Here is a 13,180-nt window from a genome sequence, read left to right as displayed (position 1 = left end):
CACACACAGACGTACATTAGGGATAAAATGTGAACACAGACGTCAACATAAGGGATCAAATACACACACACACACACACGTAAACATTATGGATCGAATACACACACACACAGGTCAACATTAGGGATCAAATACACACACACACACAGACGTACATTAGGGATCAAATGTGAACACAGACGTCAACATTAGGGATGAAATACACACACACACACACGTCAACATTAGGGATCAAATACACAAACACACAGTCGTCAACAGTAGGGAACAAATACACACACACACACTCACGTCAACATTAGGGATCAAATACACACACAGACACACACATGTCAACATTAGGGATCAAATACACACACACACACACACACACAGCCGTCAACTTTAGGGATCCAATACACACACATAAACACGTCAACATTAGGGATCAAAAACGCGCACACACAAACACAGACACAGACACACACACACAGAAGTCAACAATATGGATCAAGTACACACGCACGCACACACACACACACGTCAACATTATGGATCAAATACACACACGCTCAGACGTCAACATTAGGGATCAAATATACACATCAACAGTAGGGATCTAAAATAAACACACACACACACACAGACGTCAACATTATGGATCAAATACACACACTCACGTCAACATGAGGAATCAAATATACACACACACACACTTCAATATAAGGGATCAAATACACACACACACACTCACGTCAACATTAGGGATCAAATACACACACACCAACATTAGGGATCAAATGCACACACACACACACTCCAACTTTAGGGATCCAATACACACATAGACACACACACACACACAGAAGTCAACATTAGGGATCAAAAACGCACATAGACACACACACACACACAGAAGTCAACATTAGGGATCAAATACACACACACACACACACACAGCCGTCAACTTTAGGGATCCAATACACACACACAAACACGTCAACATTAGGGATCAAAAACGCACACACACAAACACAGACACAGACACACACACACAGAAGTCAACAATATGGATCTAGTACACACGCACACACACACACACGTCAACATTATGGATCAAATACACACACGCTCAGACGTCAACATTAGGGATCAAATAAGCACACACACAAACAAACACACACTCACAGCGGTCAACATTAGGAATCAAGTACACACACACACAGACGTCAAAATCAGAGATCAAATATACACATCAACAGTAGGGATCTAAAATAAACACACACACACACAGACGTCAACATTATGGATCAAATACACACACTCACGTCAACATGAGGAATCAAATATACACACACACACACTTCAATATAAGGGATCAAATACACACACACACTCACGTCAACATTAGGGATCAAATACACACACATCAACATTAGGGATCAAATACACACACACCAACATTAGGGATCAAATGCACACACACACACACTCCAACTTTAGGGATCCAATACACACACATAAACACGTCAACATTAGGGATCAAAAACGCACATAGACACACACACACACACACAGAAGTCAACATTAGGGATCAAATACACACACACACACTCACGTCAACATTAGGGATCAAACACACACACACCAACATTAGGGATCAAATGCACACATACACACACACACAATCCAACATTAGGGATCAAATACACACACAGCCGTCAACTTTAGGGATCCAATACACACACAGAAGTCAACAATATGGATCAAGTACACGCACGCACACACACACATCAACATTATGGATCAAATAAGCACACAAACAAACACACACTCACAGATGTCAACATTAGGAATCAAATACACACACACACAGACGTCAAAATCAGAGATCAAATATACACACACACACACGGAGACGTCAACATTATGGATCAAATACACACACTCACGTCAACATGAGGGATCAAATATACACACACACACACTTCAACATAAGGGATCAAATACACGTCAACATTAGGGATCAAATACACACACTCACACACACACACACACACAAATGTCAACTTAAAGGATCAAATACACACACACACTCACGTCAACATTAGGGATCAAAAACACACACACACTCACAGACATTAAAATTAGGGATCAAATACACACACACACGTCAACATTAAGGATCAAATACACACCCACACACACACACAAACAGAAACACACACAGACTTCAACATTAGGGATAAAATACGCAAACACACACACGTTCACACACGTCAACATTAGGGATCAATTGAACAGACACACAGACATCAACATTAGGGATCAAATATACACACACACAGACACACACAGACACCAACAATAAGGATCAAATACACACACACACACAGACGTCAACATTATGGATCAAATACACACACACACACACAGACGTGAACATTAGGGATCAAATGCGCACATACACACACACACACACACACAAAGTCGACAACATTAGGGATCAAATATACATAAACAGACACACACACACACACATTTGGGATCAATTACACACACACACACGTCAACATTAGGAATCAAATACACACACACACACACATACAGACGTCAACATTAGGGATCAAAAACGCACATAGACACACACACACACACACAGAAGTCAACATTAGGGATCAAATACACACACACACACACTCACGTCAACATTAGGGATCAAACTCACACACACCAACATTAGGGATCAAATGCACACATACACACACACACAATCCAACATTAGGGATCAAATACACACACAGCCGTCAACTTTAGGGATCCAATACACACACAGAAGTCAACAATATGGATCAAGTACACGCACGCACACACACACGTCAACATTATGGATCAAATAAGCACACAAACAAACACACACTCACAGATGTCAACATTAGGAATCAAATACACACACACACAGACGTCAAAATCAGAGATCAAATATACACACACACACACGGAGACGTCAACATTATGGATCAAATACACACACTCACGTCAACATGAGGGATCAAATATACACACACACACACTTCAACATAAGGGATCAAATACACGTCAACATTAGGGATCAAATACACACACTCACACACACACACACACAAATGTCAACTTAAAGGATCAAATACACACACACACTCACGTCAACATTAGGGATCAAAAACACACACACACTCACAGACATTAAAATTAGGGATCAAATACACACACACACGTCAACATTAAGGATCAAATACACACCCACACACACACACAAACAGAAACACACACAGACTTCAACATTAGGGATAAAATACGCAAACACACACACGTTCACACACGTCAACATTAGGGATCAATTGAACAGACACACAGACATCAACATTAGGGATCAAATATACACACACACAGACACACACACACACACAGACACCAACAATAAGGATCAAATACACACACACACACAGACGTCAACATTATGGATCAAATACACACACACACACACAGACGTGAACATTAGGGATCAAATGCGCACACACACACACACACACACACAAAGTCGACAACATTAGGGATCAAATATACATAAACAGACACACACACACACACATTTGGGATCAATTACACACACACACACGTCAACATTAGGAATCAAATACACACACACACACACATACAGACGTCAACATTAGGGATCAAATATACACACACACAGACATGTCAACATTAGGAATCAAACACACACACACACACACAGACATCAACATTAGGGATCAAATGAGCGCACTCACACACACTCACACAAACAGACACACGCACACACACACACACTTTAACATAAAGATCAGACGCACACACACACGTCTACATTAAGGATCAAATGCACACAGACGCACACACAGACACACACTTTAACATAAAGATCACACACACACACACATACACGCTCACACAGACGTCAACATTAGGGTTCAAATGCACACACAGACACACACACACACACAGATGTCAACATTTGGGATCAATTACACACACACACACAGACGTCAACATTAGGGATCAAATTTATATACACACACACACACACAGGCATCAACATTAGGGATCAAATACACACACACACACACACACACACATACATCAACATTAGGGATCAAATGTACACACACACAGACGTCAACATTAGGGATTAAATGCACACACACACACAGACGTCAACATTAGGGATCAAATTCACACACACACAGACGTCAACATTAGGGATCAAATACACACATACAGACGTCAACATTACAGATCAAATACACACACACACGGACGTCAACATTAGTGATCAAATTCACACACACACAGACGTCAACATTAGGGATCAAATACACACACACACACACACATACAGACGTCAACATTACAGATCAAATACACACACACACACACGGACGTCAACATTAGTGATCAAATTCACACACACACAGACGTCAACATTAGGGATCAAATACACACACACACATACAGACGTCAACATTACGGATCAAATACACACACACATAGACGTCAACATTATGGATCAAATGCACACACACACACACACTTACGTCAACATTAGGGATCAAATACACACACACACATACACGTCAACATTAGGGATCAAATACACACACACAAACAGACGTCAACATTAGGGATCAAATGCACACACACCTGTCAAAATTAGGGATCAAATACACACACACACACACACACACACACAGACGTCAACATTAGGGATCAAATACACACACACACACACGTCAACATTAGGGATCAAATGCACACATACACACACACACACACACACACAGAGACGTCAACATTAGGGATCAAATACACACACACACACACACGCCAACATTAGGGATCAAATACACACACACACACACACACACACACACACACACACACACACACACACACACACACACACACACACAGACGTCAACATTATGGATCAAATACACACACTCACGTCAACATGAGGAATCAAATATACACACACACACACTTCAATATAAGGGATCAAATACACACACACACACTCACGTCAACATTAGGGATCAAATACACACACATCAACATTAGGGATCAAATACACACACACCAACATTAGGGATCAAATGCACACACACACACACTCCAACTTTAGGGATCCAATACACACACATAAACACGTCAACATTAGGGATCAAAAACGCACATAGACACAAACACACACACAGAAGTCAACATTAGGGATCAAATACACACACACACACACACACACACAGCCGTCAACTTTAGGGATCCAATACACACACACAAACACGTCAACATTAGGGATCAAAAACGCACACACACAAACACAGACACAGACACACACACACAGAAGTCAACAATATGGATCTAGTACGCACGCACACACACACACACGTCAACATTATGGATCAAATACACACACGCTCAGACGTCAACATTAGGGATCAAATAAGCACACACACAAACAAACACACACTCACAGCGGTCAACATTAGGAATCAAGTACACACACACACAGACGTCAAAATCAGAGATCAAATATACACATCAACAGTAGGGATCTAAAATAAACACACACACACACAGACGTCAACATTTTGGATCAAATACACACACTCACGTCAACATGAGGAATCAAATATACACACACACACACTTCAATATAAGGGATCAAATACACACACACACTCACGTCAACATTAGGGATCAAATACACACACATCAACATTAGGGATCAAATACACACACACCAACATTAGGGATCAAATGCACACACACACACACTCCAACTTTAGGGATCCAATACACACACATAAACACGTCAACATTAGGGATCAAAAACGCACATAGACACACACACACACACACAGAAGTCAACATTAGGGATCAAATACACACACACACACTCACGTCAACATTAGGGATCAAACACACACACACCAACATTAGGGATCAAATGCACACATACACACACACACAATCCAACATTAGGGATCAAATACACACACAGCCGTCAACTTTAGGGATCCAATACACACACAGAAGTCAACAATATGGATCAAGTACACGCACGCACACACACACATCAACATTATGGATCAAATAAGCACACAAACAAACACACACTCACAGATGTCAACATTAGGAATCAAATACACACACACACAGACGTCAAAATCAGAGATCAAATATACACACACACACACGGAGACGTCAACATTATGGATCAAATACACACACTCACGTCAACATGAGGGATCAAATATACACACACACACACTTCAACATAAGGGATCAAATACACGTCAACATTAGGGATCAAATACACACACTCACACACACACACACACAAATGTCAACTTAAAGGATCAAATACACACACACACTCACGTCAACATTAGGGATCAAAAACACACACACACTCACAGACATTAAAATTAGGGATCAAATACACACACACACGTCAACATTAAGGATCAAATACACACCCACACACACACACAAACAGAAACACACACAGACTTCAACATTAGGGATAAAATACGCAAACACACACACGTTCACACACGTCAACATTAGGGATCAATTGAACAGACACACAGACATCAACATTAGGGATCAAATATACACACACACAGACACACACAGACACCAACAATAAGGATCAAATACACACACACACACAGACGTCAACATTATGGATCAAATACACACACACACACACAGACGTGAACATTAGGGATCAAATGCGCACACACACACACACACACACACACAAAGTCGACAACATTAGGGATCAAATATACATAAACAGACACACACACACACACATTTGGGATCAATTACACACACACACACGTCAACATTAGGAATCAAATACACACACACACACACATACAGACGTCAACATTAGGGATCAAAAACGCACATAGACACACACACACACAGAAGTCAACATTAGGGATCAAATACACACACACACACTCACGTCAACATTAGGGATCAAACACACACACACCAACATTAGGGATCAAATGCACACATACACACACACACAATCCAACATTAGGGATCAAATACACACACAGCCGTCAACTTTAGGGATCCAATACACACACAGAAGTCAACAATATGGATCAAGTACACGCACGCACACACACACATCAACATTATGGATCAAATAAGCACACAAACAAACACACACTCACAGATGTCAACATTAGGAATCAAATACACACACACACAGACGTCAAAATCAGAGATCAAATATACACACACACACACACGGAGACGTCAACATTATGGATCAAATACACACACTCACGTCAACATGAGGGATCAAATATACACACACACACACTTCAACATAAGGGATCAAATACACGTCAACATTAGGAATCAAATACACACACTCACACACACACACACACAAATGTCAACTTAAAGGATCAAATACACACACACACTCACGTCAACATTAGGGATCAAAAACACACACACACTCACAGACATTAAAATTAGGGATCAAATACACACACACACGTCAACATTAAGGATCAAATACACACCCACACACACACACAAACAGAAACACACACAGACTTCAACATTAGGGATAAAATACGCAAACACACACACGTTCACACACGTCAACATTAGGGATCAATTGAACAGACACACAGACATCAACATTAGGGATCAAATATACACACACACAGACACACACACACACAGACACCAACAATAAGGATCAAATACACACACACACACAGACGTCAACATTATGGATCAAATACACACACACACACACAGACGTGAACATTAGGGATCAAATGCGCACACACACACACACACACACACAAAGTCGACAACATTAGGGATCAAATATACATAAACAGACACACACACACACACATTTGGGATCAATTACACACACACACACGTCAACATTAGGAATCAAATACACACACACACACACATACAGACGTCAACATTAGGGATCAAATATACACACACACAGACATGTCAACATTAGGAATCAAACACACACACACACACACACAGACATCAACATTAGGGATCAAATGAGCGCACTCACACACACTCACACAAACAGACACACGCACACACACACACACTTTAACATAAAGATCAGACGCACACACACACGTCTACATTAAGGATCAAATGCACACAGACGCACACACAGACACACACTTTAACATACATATCACACACACACACACATACACGCTCACACAGACGTCAACATTAGGGTTCAAATGCACACACAGACACACACACACACACAGATGTCAACATTTGGGATCAATTACACACACACACACAGACGTCAACATTAGGGATCAAATTTATATACACACACACACACAGGCATCAACATTAGGGATCAAATACACACACACACACACACACACACACACATACATCAACATTAGGGATCAAATACACACACACACACACACACACACAGACGTCAACATTAGGGATTAAATGCACACACACACACAGACGTCAACATTAGGGATCAAATTCACACACACACAGACGTCAACATTAGGGATCAAATACACACATACAGACGTCAACATTACAGATCAAATACACACACACACGGACGTCAACACTAGTGATCAAATTCACACACACACAGACGTCAACATTAGGGATCAAATACACACACACACACACACATACAGACGTCAACATTACAGATCAAATACACACACACACACACGGACGTCAACATTAGTGATCAAATTCACACACACACAGACGTCAACATTAGGGATCAAATACACACACACACATACAGACGTCAACATTACGGATCAAATACACACACACATAGACGTCAACATTATGGATCAAATGCACACACACACACACTTACGTCAACATTAGGGATCAAATATACACACACACATACACGTCAACATTAGGGATCAAATACACACACACAAACAGACGTCAACATTAGGGATCAAATGCACACACACCTGTCAAAATTAGGGATCAAATACACACACACACACACACACACACAGACGTCAACATTAGGGATCAAATACACACACACACACGTCAACATTAGGGATCAAATGCACACATACACACACACACACACACAGAGACGTCAACATTAGGGATCAAATACACACACACACACACACGCCAACATTAGGGATCAAATACACACACACACACACACACACACACACACACACACACACACACACACACACACACACACACACAGACGTAAACATTAGGGATTGAATACATACACACACACACACGTCAACATTAGGGATCAAATGCACACATACACACACACTCACGTCAACATTAGGGATCAAATACACACACACACATACACGTCAACATTAGGGATCAAATACACACACACACACACAAACACACAGTCGTCCACATTAAGGATCAAATGCATACACACACACACACGTCAACATTAGGGATCAAATGCACACATACACACACACTCACGTCAACATTAGGGATCAAATACACACACACACATACACGTCAACATTAGGGATCAAATACACACACACACACACAAACACACAGTCGTCCACATTAAGGATCAAATGCACACACACACACGTCAACATTAGGGATAAAATACACACACACACACACACACACAGACGTCAACATTATGGATCAAATGCACACACACATGTCAACATTAGGGATAAAATACACACCCACACACACACACACACAGACGTCAACATTATGGATCAAATGCACACACACACACAGACGTCAACATTAGGGATCAAATACACACACACACACACGTCAACATTAGGGATCAAATGCACACATACACACACACACACGCACAGAGACGTCAACATTAGGGATCAAATACACACACACACACACACACACAGACGTCAACATTAGGGATCGAATACACACACACACACACTCACGTCAACATTAGGGATCAAATACACGCACACAAACAGACGTCAACATTAGGGATCAAATACACGCACACACAACAGCATTAGGTTTCAAATACACACACACCTGTCAACATTAGGGATCAAATACACACACACACACAAGTCAACATTAGGGATCAAATGCACACATACACACACACACACACAGAGACGTCAACATTAGGGATCAAATACACACACACACACACGCCAACATTAGGGATCAAATACACACACACACACAGACGTCAACATTAGGGATCGAATAAACACACACACACGTCAACATTAGGGATCAAATGCACACATACACACACACTCACGTCAACATTAGGGATCAAATGCACACACACACACAGACGTCAACATTAGGGATCATATATATACACACACATACACACACACACACACACACAGGCATCAACATTAGGGATCAAATACACACCCACACACACACACATACATCAACATTAGGGATCAAATGTACACACTCACACAGACGTCAACATTAGGGATTAAATGCACACACACACACAGACGTCAACTTTAGGGGTCAAATAAACACACACACAGACGTCAACTTTAGGGATCAAATACACACACACACACAGACGTAAACATTAGGGATCAAATATATACACACACACACAGACACACACAGACGTCAACATTAGTGATCAAATGAGCGCACTCACACAAACACACACACACACTTTAACATAAAGATCAGACACACTCACGCACACACACACACACGTCTAAATTAAGGATCAAATACACACAGACGCAATTTAACATAAAGATCACACACGCTCACACTGACGTCAACATTAGGGATCAAATGCACACACACACACAGACGTCAACATTAGGGATCAAATATATACACACACATACACACACACACACACACAGGCATCAACATTAGGGATCAAATACACACACACACACACACACATGTCAACATTAGGAATCAAATAAACACACACACACACACACACAGACATCAACAATAGGGATTAAATGCACACACACACACAGAGACGTCAACATTAGGGATCAAATACACACACACACACACGCCAACATTAGGGATCAAATACACACACACACACACACACACACACACACACACACACACACACACACACACACACACACACACACACACACATAGAGACGTCAACATTAGAGATCAAATACACATACACACATGTCAACATTAGGAATCAAATACACACACTCACACACACACAGACATCAACATTAGGGATCAAATGCACACACACACACACACACACACACACACACACAGACGTCAACATTATGAATCAAATGCACACACACACACGTCAACATTAGGGATCAAATACACACACACACACACACACACAAACACACACATGTCAACATTAGGGATCAAATACACACACACACACACACACACACACATAAGCGAACACACACACAGACATCAATATTAGGGATCAAATACACACACACACACACACACACACGTCAACATTAGGGATCAAATGCACACATATACACACACACACACACACACACACACATACGTCAACATTAGGGATCAAATATACACACACACACAGACGTCAACATTATGGATCAAATGCACACACACACACACACACACACACACACACACACACACACACACACACGTCAACATTAGGTATCAAATGCACACACACACACACGTCAACATTAAGTATCAAATACACACACACACATGTCAACATTAAGTATCAAATACACACACACACAGACGTCAACATTATGAATCAAATGCACACACACACGTCAACATTAGGGATCAAATACACACACACAAACACACACGTCAACATTAGGGATCAAATACACACACACACACACAAGCGAACACACACACAGACGTCAATTTTAGGGATCAAATACACACACACACACATACGTCAACATTAGGGATCAAATATACACTTACACACAGACGTCAACATTATGGATCAAATGCACATACACACACACACGTCAACATTAGGTATCAAATGCACACACACACACACACGTCAACATTAAGTATCAAATACACACACACACACACGTCAACATTAAGAATCAAATACACACACACACAGACGTCAACATTAGGGAAAAATACGCACACACAAACACACACGTCAACATGAGGGATCAAACACACACAACAGTAGGGATGTAATATGCACACACACACACACACACACACACACGTCAACATGAGGGATCAAACACACACACACAGACGTCAACATTAGTGATTCAATTTACACACACACACACACACACACACACACACACACACACACACACACACACACACACACACACACACACACACACACACACACACACACACACACACACACACACACGTCAACATTAGGGATCAAATACACACACACACACACGTCAACATTAGGGATCAAATACACACACACACACGTCAACATTAGGGATCAAATACACACACACACAGACACACACACACACACACACACACACACACACACACACACACACACACACACACACACACACACACACACACACACACACACACACACACACACACACACACACACACACACACAGAGGTCAACATTATGGATAAAATACACACACACACACACACACACACACACACACACACACACACACACACACACACACACACGACAACATTAGGTATAAAATACACACACACACACACATCAACATTAGGGAACAAATACACACACACACACACGGACGTCAACATTAGTGATCAAATACACACACACAGGTCAACATTAGGGATCAATAACAAACACACACACACACACACGTCAACATCATGTATCTAATACACACACAGACGTCAACTTTAGGGATCAAGCACACACACACGCACACACGTCAACATTAGGGATGAAATACACACACACACAGACGTCAACATTATGAATAAAATACACACACACTTACACACACTGACACACACACTTTAACATAAAGATCACAAACTCACGCACACACACACACACACACACACACGTCTACATTAAGGATCAAATACACACACACTTTAACATAAAGATCACACA

The 13,180-nt window shown here is 41.1% G+C and overlaps 1 protein-coding gene across 1 annotated transcript in view; it reads right to left on the bottom strand.

The window, feature by feature from the left end:
* Nucleotides 1-13,180, bottom strand: part of LOC139550692 (nerve growth factor-like) — a 41,424-nt gene that overhangs the window by 1,524 nt on the left and 26,720 nt on the right. The gene's annotated exons all lie outside the window — the stretch shown is intronic.

Source organism: Salvelinus alpinus, chromosome 2, assembly GCF_045679555.1.
Source record: "Salvelinus alpinus chromosome 2, SLU_Salpinus.1, whole genome shotgun sequence".
NCBI classification, from domain to species: domain Eukaryota; kingdom Metazoa; phylum Chordata; class Actinopteri; order Salmoniformes; family Salmonidae; genus Salvelinus; species Salvelinus alpinus.
This window is presented reverse-complemented; position numbering and strand designations above follow the sequence as displayed.